Source organism: Topomyia yanbarensis, chromosome 2 (genome assembly GCF_030247195.1).
Source record: "Topomyia yanbarensis strain Yona2022 chromosome 2, ASM3024719v1, whole genome shotgun sequence".
NCBI classification, from domain to species: domain Eukaryota; kingdom Metazoa; phylum Arthropoda; class Insecta; order Diptera; family Culicidae; genus Topomyia; species Topomyia yanbarensis.
The window spans coordinates 265,248,638-265,265,741 of record NC_080671.1 but is presented as its reverse complement, the minus strand read 5'-3'; the positions used below and the strand labels follow the sequence as shown (position 1 = coordinate 265,265,741).

At 39.5% G+C, this 17,104-nt stretch overlaps 1 protein-coding gene across 4 annotated transcripts in view; it reads right to left on the bottom strand.

The window, feature by feature from the left end:
- The window catches only part of LOC131683120 (uncharacterized), a 140,379-nt gene that overhangs the window by 53,466 nt on the left and 69,809 nt on the right, over positions 1–17,104 (bottom strand). The gene's annotated exons all lie outside the window — the stretch shown is intronic.

Genomic DNA, 17,104 nt, shown 5'->3' with positions numbered 1-17,104 from the left:
CAATTGCTCCGTGAGATCGCACGACGCCTAACACAAGCAAATTTATCTATAAATTTGGAAAAATCCCAATTCGGGGTGTCAGAAATACCATTCTTAGGATATCTCCTAGGTACAGAAGGTCTACGTACGAACCCGGATAAAATCAGACCGATCGTAGAGTACGCAAGACCAGATACTGTTACCAAACTTAGGAGATTCCTAGGAATGGCAAATTATTATCGGCGTTTTATTCCTCAGTTTAGTGGTGTTACGTCCGCCCTTACCGATTTATTAAAAACAAAAACTAAGAAAATCTGCTGGACCGATGACGCTGAAATGGCATTCTGTGCCATCAAAGAGCTGTTAGTTACAACTCCTATTCTTGGTAGCCCAAACTTCACCGATCAATTTACAATTCAAACCGATGCCAGTGACGTAGCTGTCGCTGGCATCCTTACTCAGCAACAGGAGGGAGTAGAGAAAGTAATTTCATATTTCTCGCACAAGCTTTCGACTCCGCAGAGAAATTACCATGCTGCGGAGAAGGAGGCTTTGGCCGCCTTATTAGCCATAGATGCATTCAGATGCTACATTGAGGGGTATCACTTTACCTTAGTCACTGATTCATCTGCGCTAACCCACATTTTGAAAACGAAGTGGAAAGTAGGGTCCCGCTGTAGTAGGTGGAGCTTGGACCTGCAGCAGTACGATATGACGGTGGTGCACAGAAAGGGTAAAGACAATGTTGTCCCAGACGCCCTATCACGCAGTACTGCTGTTGTCCAAGATTCACCTGCTCCGTCGTGGCACTCGAATCTAATAGAGAAGGTATTAAAGCAACCCGATCAGTTCGTCGATTTCAAGATAGATGAAGGCCAATTGTTAAAATTTGTGACTGCGAAAAGCGAGCCATTTGACTGTCGGTTTGAATGGAAACAAGTGCCCAAACCTGACACCATACCCTCTATTCTCATAGAAAATCATGACAATGTTCTCCATATCGGGTTTAAGAAAACATTGAATCGTATTCAGAAGCGCTACTATTGGCCAAAAATGGCCGCAACTATACGTGCGTATGTTCAAGGTTGCCAAACATGTAAGGAGGTGAAACCCTCTTACGTACCGGTCATACCAGAAATGGGAAAGATTCGGGAAGCATCCCGTCCATGGCAAATCATTTCAATAGATTTCATTGGTCCGCTTCCCCGTAGTCGCAAAGGTCACCAGCATATGCTAGTGGTGACGGATTATTTTTCTAAATGGGTGATGATTCACCCCATGAGGAAAATTGAAAGCTCGTTGATGTGTAATGTGCTCCGAGACCAGTGGTTCTTTCGGAACTCTGTCCCGGAAATTATCATTACAGACAACGGCAATACGTTTACCTCCAAAGAGTTTAAGACGATGCTGGATCGCTTCGGAATTACCCATTGGTTGAACTCCAGGTACCATTCCCAAGCGAACCCAGTTGAGCGCGTAAACCGGACTATAAACGCCGCTATACGCACCTACGTTAAAGACGATCAACGCTTGTAGGACACTAAGCTCTCGGAAATTGAGCTTATACTCAACACAAGTATACACTCGTCCACGGGGTTTACACCGTACTACATAACACACGGTCAAGAATTGTTGGAGGATGGTTCAGACCATCGCCTTTTCCGGCATGATCAAATTTTGGCCGACGAAGAGAGAGAAACTAGGCGAAAACAAAGGTTCACCAGTATTTACGAAAAGGTCATCCAAAATCTGACCAAAGCCCATGACTCTTCTCGTAAACAGTATAATCTTCGGCACCGGCAATTTGCCAAAGCGTTTACGGCCGGCCAATTACTGTTCAGAAGAAACATGAAACTATCAAACGCGGGAGAACACTACAATGCTAAATACGGGCGGCAATGTCTTCCATGCAAAATTCTATCCAAAATAGGAACCAGTTCTTATGAACTGGAAGATCTTGCTGGGAAAAATCTTGGGATCTGGCCAGCAGCCCACTTAAAACCAGGTTGAATAAAAACACGCACATTTACACTATTTATATTTTAAAAACACATCGATTTTGTCCCAGATCGGTAAAACTAAATAAACATATCGCCGAATATTTATATAATTAACGACGTGCCGCACTTGCCGAAGCAGCAAGCCACTGCACAAGTTTGGAACATTGGCTGGCACTTCTGAGTGACCACCGTAAGTGTATCCAAAATGATTTCGAACGTGCGGCAACATTATCGAGCGCTGAAGATGCATGCACGAAACAGAGCCGTCAGAAATACCCTGAAAAAAAGAACATAAAACATAATTCTTAAATTTTAATGCATGATTAAACAGCTTACCTGTGAGATAAACAACCATCCTCGATTCACGCTTTGAAGAAAATATGATTGTTGACATCTCAGCTCGTTGACAGCTCAAGCAGTTGACCTAACGGGTGATACAAAAGTATTCCCATAAACACCCAGTTGGTATAATTTACCCTCGAATATTTTCTATGTTTTCTTCCAAATGAAATAGGGTAAAGCAGTTAATAGCGGTACCATATATTTATCAGATTGTGCAACATGAAACCACAAACTGAACCTGACTTATAAATTAGGGCGCCCTAGATTAAGATTGAGAATTTTTAAGATATTTACGCATAAGTGTGTGAGTGGGAATCATAAATCAGAAGGGAGTGCTTGTATGAATGATAGTCTATGTAAGAGAGGAGCAAATGATTAGTGGGTAGAATGATCGATGAAGAATGAGAAAGGGTATGAAAGTGAAAGGAATGAATGATAGTATGTAAAGGGAAGGAAAGGAAGAGAAACAATTGTTATTAAATTTGGTTTTTGTCTTTGGCGAATGGCTTTAGACAGTATCGGAATAGAATGAAGACGGTATTAGAGTTTTGTCTTGTCTTCTACGAATTACGCAACCTGTTTTGTCTGGGCGGCAGCTGTTGACTTTTTATTCTGGAGGAGCATGGGGATGGCAAATGCTTATTTTTTCTGACGGACCCTGAGATAGCCCATTTCACACTTCCAAGTATGACGTTAAACCACAAAAAGGGACTCAAACATGGCGAGTCTCACCGTTGGAGATTCGCATAAATTAGAAGAAAAGAGCTCACTTGTGGGAAAAATCATTGTTCTAAATTAACTGGCATCTCCGAAGGAAGTAGGCCCATGGAAATATCATTATTTATACTTGCTTTGAAATCTAGTTATTACTTTATTGCTAAACTCACAAAACAATAATTGCTTCGGCATGGCGAGTCTCACCGCACAAGATTCTCATAATGATCTGGAAGAAAAGAGCTCCGGGCTACGGAAATTGTTTCATTGTTTCAGATTAATTGGAAACTTTAGAGGAAGTAGGCCCATGCTGATGATTGCTATTAAAACAAAAAAAAAATCTTTGCTTTTTTTATCCCGACTCCGGGAGGATTGTAACCTCCAAGTTCGGTTACCCTGACTGTTTTCATATGTACATGTCCAATTTGTATAAAAACTACCTGTAAATAAATTTATTGTAAATATTCCTTATCCTCTATTTATAAGCTAAAAATAAAATCATTTAAATAACATTATTATAATATTAAACAAGCTTAAACTTTAAATACAAATTCCCTATTCCTAAAGGCGTCTGAATTTATCCCAGTAAATAAATAAAAACAAATGAATTTACGCAAATGGATTCACGAGCAAGCGTTCCCGATCTTCAACGTCCTTCCGATAGAGGCCAAGGAGTCAGGAGACACCAATCCCGCAGTCGCACGGCGTACCCACGCGATGCTCATTAAACTGTAAGTATTGATTATCTAAATAAGTTAAATCACAAAGTGAAATGAAGAATTAGTGAAAATAAATAGCGAAAATTATTCAACAAAATCTAAGTTTTTTTTTGCGTTTTACTTTACAAAGTGTCATCATTGCCGATTTCAAATTTAAAATCAAAAGGTTTGAGCGAGAGATTAAGTTATTTGAGCGTGTAATAGTGTTTTTTTGTGTGTCATAGAGATTTTTTGTAAGCAACCGCTACAATTTTATCCGAGACAGCCTTATTATCCACCGCAAAATAATTTTCCCCAACAGCAATATCGGTTACCACCACAGCCATCTTATTCTTCACAGCAACCCAGAAATCATCATCCCATCCCGCCACCTTCTCAGAGACATCCCTTTCATCAACCACCACCACCATCACAAAGAAATCCATTCAAAGGTCCAGATTCTTTCGACACAGATGTTTCCATGCGTACAGCAAATGTAAATTATTCAAACAGACCTCAAAATTCAATTCAACAAAAGCAACAATCGAAAAGACCGCGATTATTCCATGCCTACGCGGAAACGTACGAGAAACCTGTTGTAGTGGATCCAGAAAGCGAAAGATCAAATTTCGTCCCTTTCGATGACGAAGAATATTACCCAGAACATACGCAAACTTTTGAACGATATATGAGAGCTGTAGAAGCTCAAGAACATTATAATTATCAGCAAGCTGAAGCAAACGCAGAAGAAGCTGAGCTTAATTTTTTAGGAAAGATTCTACATTGCCATATTTTCTCGTTTATGGTAATGCCGAAAAACCTGTAAAAATATTGATCGATACGGGCTCGAATAAAAATTTTATTCACCCGAAATATGCCAAGATATCACACGAGCCTTACTCCGATACTGATGTCAAACTGTTCCACATGAGTCAGTTAAAAACATTCGATGCTATCATTGGACACGATACATTGAAAGAGTTGAATGCAACAATAGACACTGCTGATGAGAAGTTGATCCTGGATAAACAACATGTGATACCCTTACGTTAATATAAGCTACAGCAGGTTAATCACATCCAGGTAAGAGATAATCATTTGAATCCCAAAGAAAAGCAATTACTTAAAAGCACGTTAAGCAAATTTCAAGATCTTTTCCAGCCAGCAGACGAAAAGCTTCCATTTACGACAAGAATAAAGGCCGAAATTGGGACAACGGATAACAACCCGGTATATTCAAAAACATATCCTTATCCGCAAGCGCTCAAGGAGGAAGTTGAAAAGCAGATCAACAAGCTGCTCAATGATGGAATCATCAGGCCATCTAAGTCACCGTACAATTCTCCAGTTTGGGTTGTGCAGAAAAAAATGGATGCTTCAAATGAGAAGAAGTATCGTATGGTAATCGACTACCGCAAAATCAACAGCAAAACCATCAGCGATACGTATCCAATCCCGAATACCTCAACTGTGCTTGGAAATCTTGGTAAAAGTAAATACTTTTCTACTCTGGACCTTGCATCAGGTTTTCATCAAGGCCCTATGTCTGAACGAGACATTGAGAAAACCGGTTTTTCCGTAAACAATGGTAAATACGAATTTGTCCGTTTGTCATTCGGTCTGAAAATGCTCCAGGAATTTTTCGACGCGTAATGGATGATGTTCTCCGCGAACATATTGGAAAAAATTGTTATGTCTACATAGACGATATTATTATCTTTGGCGCAACACTTGAAGAACACCTTGAAAATCTTGCAACGGCTCTTAATACTTTGAAAAACGCCAATTTCAGAATTCAACCGAATAAATCCGAATTTTTGAAAACTGAAGTAGAATTTTTAGGTTTCATTGTAAGCAATAATGGTCTTAAACCAAACCCTAAAAAAATCGAGGCAATACAAAAATACCCACAACCTTCTAATTTGAAAGAACTTCGAATGTTCTTAGGCCTCTCTGGTTACTATAGACGATTTATTAAGGATTATGACAAACTTGCAAAACCTTTAACGAATTTGCTAAGAGGAGAGGACGGCCATCGTAAAATTTCAAAATTTCAATCGAAAAGCTTCAAAATCAATCTTGATGAAGATGGTGTACTAGCTTTCAAGACCCTCTAAAATATTCTTTCTTCAAATGATGTATTAATTTTCCCAGATTTTTCTAAACCTTTTGTCCTAACAACCGACGCTTCAGATAACGCTCTCGGGGCAGTTCTTTCTCAAGTGACTGAGCAAGGAGAGAGACTAGACTGCCCAGAAAAATAATGAATTTTTGAAAACTCAATCGGCCCACCTCTGAGTCGATTCCTAGTCCCACCAGGAGCTCTTGCACAAAATTTGAAGCAAATTGGACAAGTCTAGCTACCGGACCAACGTGCCTGAAGTTTGTATGAGATTTTTCGACAATTTACATGGAGAAAACCCACTAACTCGCATTTTTGCCGCTAGGTGAGACTGTATGCATCGTATTATCACTGTAAGTGAAAATAAGGTAGATAATTTTATTGTCTACAACTTTGTCGAAGACTGCTAGTCAATTCGGCTTTGTTAAAAGAAGTTATTAAAATTTTAACGAAGTGATGTCTGAGTCAGTTTTCCATGGGGCCTAGTAGTGCATGGTTGTGTAGCAGTACTCGATTCCCACGAACTATACATTTTTGTGAAAGAACCATTAGATTTAGCTCAATAGTATGTTTAGGAGAGTTATACCACATAATACGAGTTATGCTTTGGTTGGAAAATTTTAGTTCCAACTGTGACCGCATAGAGGGCGCCAACCCTAACTTTTCATAGAAGAGAGATAGAATATCGAGATGTTTGGGAGAATTATTGCAAAATGCCGTTTCTACAACTTTGTGGAAGACACCTAATTTCTATCTCTCTCCGTTGAAAAGTTAGTGATGGCGCCCTCTATGCGGTACAATGTGGCACTAAAATATTCTAACCAAAACATGACTCCTATTATTTACTACAATTCTTCTGAACGTACTATTGAGCTAAATTCAACGGCTCTTTCACAGAAATGATTAGTTCGTGCGAATTGAGTAGTGACGCACAACCCTGCACTGCTAGGCCCTGTGGAAAACTGACTCAGACATCACTTCGCTAAAAGTTTAATAACTTCTTTTAACAAAGCCGGATACACTAGCAGTCTTCGACAAAGTTGTAGATAATTAAATTATCTTACTTATTTTCACTTACAGTGATAATACGATGCAAACAGTGTCACCTAGCGGCGAAAATGTGAACTAGTGGCTTTTCTCCATGTAAATTGTCGAAAAATCTCATACAAACTTCAGGCACGTTGGTCCGGTAGCTAGACTTGTCCGATTTACTTCAAATTTGGAACAAGTACTCCTGGTGGGACTAGAAATCGACTCAGGGGTGGGCCGATAGGGGTCATTTTTTCCTGTCACTCTAAGAGAGACCCATTTCTTTTATTTCCAAATCACTATCAAAAACTATGCAAAAATTATGCTGCTAATGAGAAGGAACTTTTAGTCATTGTTTGGGCTCTAAATTCATTCAGGAATTTCATTTATGGTGCTAAGATCAGTATTTATACTGATCACATGCCTTTAACATTCGCTATATCTCCGAAGAATTCTAACGCAAAACTAAAAAGATGGAAAGCCTATATTGAGGAGCACGATTATGAGATGTTCTATAAACAAGGAAAGGCAAACGTCGTTGCGGACGCGTTATCAAGAATTCAATTAAATTCACTCACACCAACAGTTCATTCGGCCGATAATGATGACAGTTCCTATATCGCTTCTACAGAATCCCCAATTAACGTTTTTAAAAACCAGCTGATTTTCAGAATAGAACCTCGTTCTAGTTACAAACTATCTATCCACTTTAGAAAATACAAACGACACATATTTACAGAACCAAAATTTAGAAAAAAATTTCTAACAGAAAAACTCAAAGAATTTTTCCAACCAAATATTCTTAATGACATAATGACTAGTGAGCCCATAATGGGATTAATCCAGGAAATTTACAAGGAATACTTTAACCCCCGCATGGTCAAAGCAAGATTTTCTCAAAAAATGGTTCAGGATATATATGACGAAAATGACCAAATAAAAAAATTAATGAAATTCATAATTATGCTCATAGAAATGCGCAAAAAAATGTCGCGCAATTACTCAAAACTTATTACTTTCCAAGTATGAATAGACAAGTCAAAGATTTCGTGAAAACTTGTGAAACTTGTAAAACTGAAAAATATGATCGACATCCTCAGAAATCTCTTCTAGCAAAAACACCTACCTACCCTAGCGAAATAGTCCATATTGATATATTTGTGTTCAACCAATCAACTAATTTCATATCCTCAATAGATAAATTGTCAAAATTTGTTAAAATTAAACCTAATAAATCTAGATCTATCGCTCACATACAAGGACCCCTTTTTTTGACGATTGGGATATTCCCTCTGGTATAACAATAGATAACGAACGAAGTTTTTGTTCCGAAGTTATAGAACAGCAAATAAGAAAGCTAGGGGTTAACATTTTCAAAACTCCCGTCCATCATTCTGAAACGAACGGACAAATAGAAAGAGTTCATTCCACAATTAGAGAAATCATTAGATGCAGCAGAAATACTAGCCCGAATTTAACTATAAACGACATAGTCCAAATAGCCGTCCACAAGTATAACAATACTGTTCATTCTTTTGTAAAAGACACACCAAAAATTTATACACCGGTGTGAATATTGATAACCTTTAACAGCCAGATTTCGCAAAACAAAAACAAGATAATCTCGAAAGAGTAATTCAATTTTTTTAAAATAAGAACGATAATGTAAAGGGTCCCATATATTCAAATTATAAACCAAATACGTATGCATTCGAAAAAGTCAATAGTATCTCTAAAAGGGACCCCAAATTCAAGAAAATCAAAATCAAAGAAAATCATAGTAAGTAGTTATCGATAGTAAAGACAGAAAAATTCATAAGTCGAATTTGAGGAAGTTTTCCAAATGATGATGTTCAAAGTTCTATTACTTTTTCTCTTCTCTTTTCTCTAATTACAGACTAGGTTTAATTGTTTGTGTCAGTGCGACACTTCATATTCATAATATAAATGAAAACCCGGTAGCCTCAAATAAAAAAGGGGTATGTTAGAATCATACACCCTATTGATTTACAGGAAATCGAGAATACAATAAATAACATAACCGACATTTATATAAAGCAGGAAGTTTTTGGTCCATTGTACGACCTTATTCAAGCAAGGAAGCAAAGACTTTCCGACTCTTTTCTAAAATTAAAATCAATAAAATTAAGCCGCTCCAAGCGATGGGATGCGATTGGAACCGCCTGGAAGTGGATTGGAGGAAACCCGGATGCAGACGATCTACGAATGATCGAGAAGGCATTAAACTTGTTAAACACGGAGAACGATAAGCAAACACGTATCAATAATGCCATTGAGATTCGCCTAAATACCATTACCGGCATCATAAATACCATCCTGCGAAACGAACGAGAGCGCGACCAACAGCACGTTGTTTTCATCAACCTTTTGATCATGGTATTCAACATCGAAGCTTTGCAAGAGCAGCTGGACATCATCGAAGATGCTATTACCATCGCCAAACATGGAATCCCAAATAGCAAACTATTCACCACCAAAGACCTGATTTCCGTTGTAGACTATTTGGATTCACAAGACATCAGCATATCATCATTCGAAGAACTAATGTCTTTGTCATCCGCCCAAGTGATGACGAATAATACTCATGTTGCATACATGTTAAAGGTATCGCAAATTACTAGACAGCAATACGAGTACAGCTATTTTGCACCTCGAATCAAATTCGGCAAGAGAGTTTCTACTATGTACAACCTCCTTCTACACAACGAAACCCAGTTTTTCTCATCAGATCGACCATGCAAACCAAACAATTATCTTTTTGTATGTGAAGCCACACAGATAAGCCAAGCTCCCGAATGTATCCACCGACTTGCAAATGGAAAAACTTCGAATTGCACATTTGAAAGAGTTGGCCCGACTCAAGGATCGATCAAAAGGATCAATGAGGGAACAATACTCATAAATAACGCGGTAGCCGAACTTCTGTCCAATTGCAGCGACCATGTCCAGAATATAAACGGATCATATTTGATCATTTTCGAGCGATGCACATTACAGATTAATGGAGAAGTTTATACAAACGGAGAGGCTACTATGAACAGACGCCCTTATCTTCCAACAACGGGTATCCGAGCGAACGAGATGAATCTAATAAATGCATTGCCGAGAGAGTATCTTCAAAGTATCACGCAGGAACAACGCGAGCAGCTGGAGATGGTAAACCTGACTTCGAGAAGCTGGATGTTTGGAACAATTGGATCTATCGGAGTTTCTACGGTAATTCTGTTAACCATTGCCGGAAAATACTTTCTCTATTTTCTCAGAAAACGAAAAGCCAGAGTCAACATCAACATCTCGCATGGCGAACCACTCGCGAGCATACAGCCAAATCCCTAGTTCCAATAACTGCTTTGAGGACGGAGCAATTTAAGAGGGGAGGAGTTACCAACATCGTATCGCATCGGCACCGGCGTCCACCAATTAGCAACGTAAGGATCAGCATACCTCAACATCGGATGACAGTCATAAAACGTTCAGACGAGGTGAGATTGCGACCCGACAGGATGAGGTACAATTATCGAGCACACCGCCCCGACGACGGTCACCATTGCACACCACCTTTCCAGCACGATGTTTACATAGGTCCCGAGACGTGATCGGAAATCCCGAGACAGGACATCCCCGCAGCACACACATCAATGACGACGGTACCTGCACCTTATCGGAGCATAGAATGTAAGAAGTGTTAGGTTATAAGTAAAAGTGATAGCTCTTAAGGATTCATTCTTTTTCTGTAACTCGTAGAAACCAGAATAAAGATTATTAACTTATATATATATATATATATATATATATATATATATATATATATATATATATATATATATATATATATATATATATATATATATATATATATATATATATATATATATATATATATATATATATATATATATATATATATATATATATATATATATATATATATTGTAACCTCCAAGTTCGGTTACCCTGACTGTTTTCATATGTACATGCCCAATTTGTATAAAAACTACCTGTAAATAAATTTATTGTGAATATTCCTTGTCCTCTATTTATAAGCTAAAAATAAAATCATTTAAATAACATTATTATAATATTAAACTAGCTTAAACTTTAAATACAAATTCCCTATTCCTAAAGGTGTCTGAATTTATCCCAGTAAATAAATAAAAACAAATGAATTTACGCAAATGAATTATATTTATCTTCAGCTATACCCTATTATTAGATTTCGATTTGAATTTGAATTTGCTATCAAATGTTCCCATACCCCTTGACACCATATTCCCTATAATCTCGCACTATCTTGATGGTCTTCCGTCAACTGCCGGTGACAGTTTCCCAGGCAAGACATCAACGGGAATAAAAACAACTGGGAGCAGACGATCGCTCTCTTATTTGGTACTAAAAAGTCATTAATATAAAGTGCTACTATTAATTAATTTTTCGCACAGTGTTAGGCGTGTGTCGGCTGTCAGTCAGCCATTGTGTTCAGTGAACTAAGCAACCCTATGGTGAAAATTCATCGCACCGTAATAAGGGTCGCCGACAAAAGTTGGCCCAACTCGATTGTGCGGACTGCGGAACCAATCCACCCGCCATCTCTCCGAGGTTCGTCGTCGTCAAGATATTTGAACGAACCGACTCGGCGCTACCCTTCGTCGGAACCGAATGCGCGCTGCTGTTGTTGTTGGACTGGTTGCTGCTACCACCAAGCGTCGAAGCGGCCGGCCTCGAAATCTTCAAGACTGCTACCAACGCCGCCGCCATGGAAGAACAAACGCATGGATTACCGTAAGCTAGTGCTGTTTCATCCTTTCCCACATTTAAATAAAATATTTCTTAAATTCTATTAAATAAAATGGCCTCTAATTGTGCATGTTTAAAACTATTTTTTTATCTTAATTGCAAGAGCCCTTTTTGCTAGTTTTGTCATTGGTTTTTGCAGTCAGGGAAGATAGTCCGCAATTCCTCCGTAGCAAATTGCCCCCGCCGGGCAAACGTAAGTGATTAGTTACAAATGGCGCCCAACGTTAAATGAATTTAAAAAAAGGTTTTCAATTTTTGGCCAAATTTGAACACCTTTTTAAGTAAGCTCCGGGAGGAATTGCAATTAATTAAATTAATTTCAATTTTTATGAAACAGATTTCTCATTTACTATCATTTTTTATTTATACTTTTTGTGGTTGGAGTGATATGAAGAAGTGTGAATATTTTCTCATTCCGGATGATGAAAATTACTTTAGTGATCAAGATATCGCCTACCCAGTGTTCGAAGGTTTAGAGATGATTCAGTTGTTTAGCCTAGACATGCGGGGAGTGTGGTTTATAGAGGATAGCGCAACTCAATAATTTCAAAGCTTAGCGTAATTTTTTTTATTTTTTTACACGTGTTATTTGTTACATCAATTGTTTCTTTGACCATTCCAAAATGGCTGATTCGAGTTTGAGTTATACCCAAGCCGTTGAATTGCTGTCAAGGTGGTACCATGAGATGAGAGTCGACCATCTTACCACTGATGAACTTTTGTTTGAGCTTTCAATGCGCACAATTGTAATTCGTGATGACCCGAGTTTCACGCGAAGAAAAAGAAGTTTGCGTGAACACCTTAAAATAGAAAAGGAGGATTGTAAAATAATCAATGCTCTGATATCTGTTAATGTGGGGGAAGCAATCGAAGCGTGCAAAAAAACATACGAAGAAATTTGTGGCGGGATTAAGCGGCACGATCAAAATGTGATGAGTAGATGCAAGACCAGATTATTGCACTACGCTCACAAAGTGTACCAGCTTTTACTTCAGGCTTGTGAAAGTTGTGAGCAAGAGGAAACATTGAAAGCAATGTTTGTTGAAATCGTAAGCAAAATTAGGTTAGAATTCTTTGCAACCGAGGATATTATTGAGGAGGAACAAGAACAAGTAGATAACGATGAGCTACTGGATACAGTTGAGGATAATTCGGATACGGAACCAAATGATCAGGCTGGAGTTAACCCACAAATAATTAAGTGGATTCGTTCTCTTCAAGTTCGCATTACATATCTTGAGAAGGAATTATCCGATCGAAATAATCAACGACATATAGCAACTCAGACTGCAGTTAGGTACCTGGACAATGAAGAAGCCCAGCACAATAGTTCTTTGCACCACAATCTTCCCCAATTGAAACCAATCGTTAATTCCACCACACAAAATCGTACATTAATCCATCCTCACAAAAATCTACTTTTCACTCCGAATCAAACTTCATTTCCTGAAAGTAAAGTCATTTTGAAACCAGCCGATTTTGGTGGCCATCTTATATGTAACCAAACACAAAACTTATCATTTCATCAGCCAGATGCGGTTTCTGCCAACCCGAAACCAAACTACCCAAACCCCTCCCCAACATATGGGCCATATGGATATAATCATATTCTAAATAATCCTACAGTGCCAACCTCTGGCACCACATTAAATAATGCCAACATTTGGGCAAACTTTGCAAGCTCTAGCTTTCAACAATTTTCTAATCCAAACCATGCGTCGTACAATCAGGCTGGGCAAAGCTCCTCTTTTCGCCATAGCTTACCCGTTTCTAAATGGGCGATGAACAAGTACGATGGGGAAGATCAAGGTTTGAAACTTAACGAGTTTCTTGAAATAGTGCAAGCATTGTCCATGGTCGAACATGTTTCTGAGACTGAGTTGTTTGAGTCGGCGGTTCACCTTTTCGCAGGGCCAGCTCTAAAATGGTACATGACAATGCGTACCACCGGCCGTTTACTTAATTGGCAGCATTTAGTACTTGAGCTTCGGCGATCATTTATGCATCCTGATCTAGATGCTCTGATAAAAATGAAAGTTTACCAACGAAGGCAACAAAGAAATGAAACCTTTCTAGAGTTCTATCATGAGATGGAACGATTGTTCCGTACCATGAGCACTCAATTACCAGATTATGAAAAGGTACAAATTCTATCACAAAATATGAGAATTGATTATAAAAAACAATTAAATTTCATTCCAATAACCGATCTAGCCACACTAGTTGCCGCCGGTCAAAAGGTGGATGCACTAAATTTCTCAGCGTACAATAAGGTTTTTGGAACCGACAAACAAGTAGCCATGATAGACCAAAACGTTTCTAAGAAAAAACCCAAAAAGGAATCTTCAAATGATTCACAAAGTTTGCAAACCCTATCGCCGCAACATAATTCGAATCCTCGTTATAACCAACAAACCTCTACTCCACCCGAGCGTAATGCGCAGCAATCTCAAATAGCGGCAACCTTTTCTAATAGCAATAAAACTTCTCAGCCCACATTGGAGGCTTTAATTGACTCTCATCGTCCACCTCCATCTAATCACTGTGTAAATTGTGGAATATTTGGACATCGTATTTCAACTTGCAGACTTCCTAAAGGCGTGCTCTGTGGGAACTGCGGCTTCCGCGGATACCCATCAAATAATTGTCCATATTGTACAAAAAACTACGGTTCAGCGAGCGAAAACCGCCGTCCGCTGAATACCTAAATGCGCGTAATAAACCATCTGTTTCACCATATTTTGAACAAGCCACTGAAAACATTTATTCAACGAACCCATATCTTTTCTCTATCGTTTACCCATACCACAACGATAACCGACCGTATATTACTATTAGTTTATACGTTAATGTTAAGGCGTTATTAGACAGTGGTAGTAACATCACCCTTATCAATAAAACAGTGTATTCAAACCTGAAATCACCCAAATTATCCCCTCTTCAAAACCCAATTCTGTTGCGCACAGCGAGCGGGGAGCAGCTTGTGATCTCAGGACAACTTTACCTTCCATTTTCATTCAACGGTCAAGTAAAAGTCGTAGCCACGATGGTGGTTCCGGACCTTGCTATCAATTGTATATGCGGGATGGATTTCTGGAGAAAATTCAGAATAAAACCCACGATCCAACAATGTTGCCAATTGGAAACTTCTTTGACTGTTAATCATCCTCCTCCAGCCACGGTTCTTAATGCCGAGGAAAGAAAAATTATCACTCAAGTGAAAACACTTTTCCTACCAGCAAAACAGGGACAACTATCGTTGACACCTCTCACGGTACACCGAATCGAACTGCAAGAAGAATGGAAAAAAACCTCCCATTCGACAATTTCCCTATGTAATGTCCCCGAAAACACAACAGTTAGTTTCCCTGGAATTACAAAGGTTACTAAAGTCCGGGATTATCGAACCAAGTAATTCGGACTGGTCGTTAAATTGAGTGCCGGTGATCAAACCGAATAAGGTGAGACTGTGCCTTGACGCGCGAAAAATTAACGAGCGCACTGTGCGAGATGCGTACCCCTTGCCTCACCCCTGTCGCATTTTAGGACAGCTTCCAAAAGCGAGGTATTTATCTACCATTGACCTTTCAGAAGCTTTCTTGCAAATTTCACTGGATCCTGCCTCTCGCAAATACACCGCATTCAGTGTACAAGGCAAGGGGTTGTATCAGTACACTCGCATGCCCTTTGGTCTGGTGAACAATCCGGCGACACTAGCCAGACTAATGGATCGTGTCCTCGGTCATGGAGAATTAGAGCCATATGTCTTCGTTTACCTCGACGATATAGTCGTGGTAACGGAGACATTCGAGCAGCACGTGCAATTGCTCCGTGAGATCGCACGACGCCTAACACAAGCAAATTTATCTATAAATTTGGAAAAATCCCAATTCGGGGTGTCAGAAATACCATTCTTAGGATATCTCCTAGGTACAGAAGGTCTACGTACGAACCCGGATAAAATCAGACCGATCGTAGAGTACGCAAGACCAGATACTGTTACCAAACTTAGGAGATTCCTAGGAATGGCAAATTATTATCGGCGTTTTATTCCTCAGTTTAGTGGTGTTACGTCCGCCCTTACCGATTTATTAAAAACAAAAACTAAGAAAATCTGCTGGACCGATGACGCTGAAATGGCATTCTGTGCCATCAAAGAGCTGTTAGTTACAACTCCTATTCTTGGTAGCCCAAACTTCACCGATCAATTTACAATTCAAACCGATGCCAGTGACGTAGCTGTCGCTGGCATCCTTACTCAGCAACAGGAGGGAGTAGAGAAAGTAATTTCATATTTCTCGCATAAGCTTTCGACTCCGCAGAGAAATTACCATGCTGCGGAGAAGGAGGCTTTGGCCGCCTTATTAGCCATAGATGCATTCAGATGCTACATTGAGGGGTATCACTTTACCTTAGTCACTGATTCATCTGCGCTAACCCACATTTTGAAAACGAAGTGGAAAGTAGGGTCCCGCTGTAGTAGGTGGAGCTTGGACCTGCAGCAGTACGATATGACGGTGGTGCACAGAAAGGGTAAAGACAATGTTGTCCCAGACGCCCTATCACGCAGTACTGCTGTTGTCCAAGATTCACCTGCTCCGTCGTGGCACTCGAATCTAATAGAGAAGGTATTAAAGCAACCCGATCAGTTCGTCGATTTCAAGATAGATGAAGGCCAATTGTTAAAATTTGTGACTGCGAAAAGCGAGCCATTTGACTGTCGGTTTGAATGGAAACAAGTGCCCAAACCTGACACCATACCCTCTATTCTCATAGAAAATCATGACAATGTTCTCCATATCGGGTTTAAGAAAACATTGAATCGTATTCAGAAGCGCTACTATTGGCCAAAAATGGCCGCAACTATACGTGCGTATGTTCAAGGTTGCCAAACATGTAAGGAGGTGAAACCCTCTTACGTACCGGTCATACCAGAAATGGGAAAGATTCGGGAAGCATCCCGTCCATGGCAAATCATTTCAATAGATTTCATTGGTCCGCTTCCCCGTAGTCGCAAAGGTCACCAGCATATGCTAGTGGTGACGGATTATTTTTCTAAATGGGTGATGATTCACCCCATGAGGAAAATTGAAAGCTCGTTGATGTGTAATGTGCTCCGAGACCAGTGGTTCTTTCGGAACTCTGTCCCGGAAATTATCATTACAGACAACGGCAATACGTTTACCTCCAAAGAGTTTAAGACGATGCTGGATCGCTTCGGAATTACCCATTGGTTGAACTCCAGGTACCATTCCCAAGCGAACCCAGTTGAGCGCGTAAACCGGACTATAAACGCCGCTATACGCACCTACGTTAAAGACGATCAACGCTTGTAGGACACTAAGCTCTCGGAAATTGAGCTTATACTCAACACAAGTATACACTCGTCCACGGGGTTTACACCG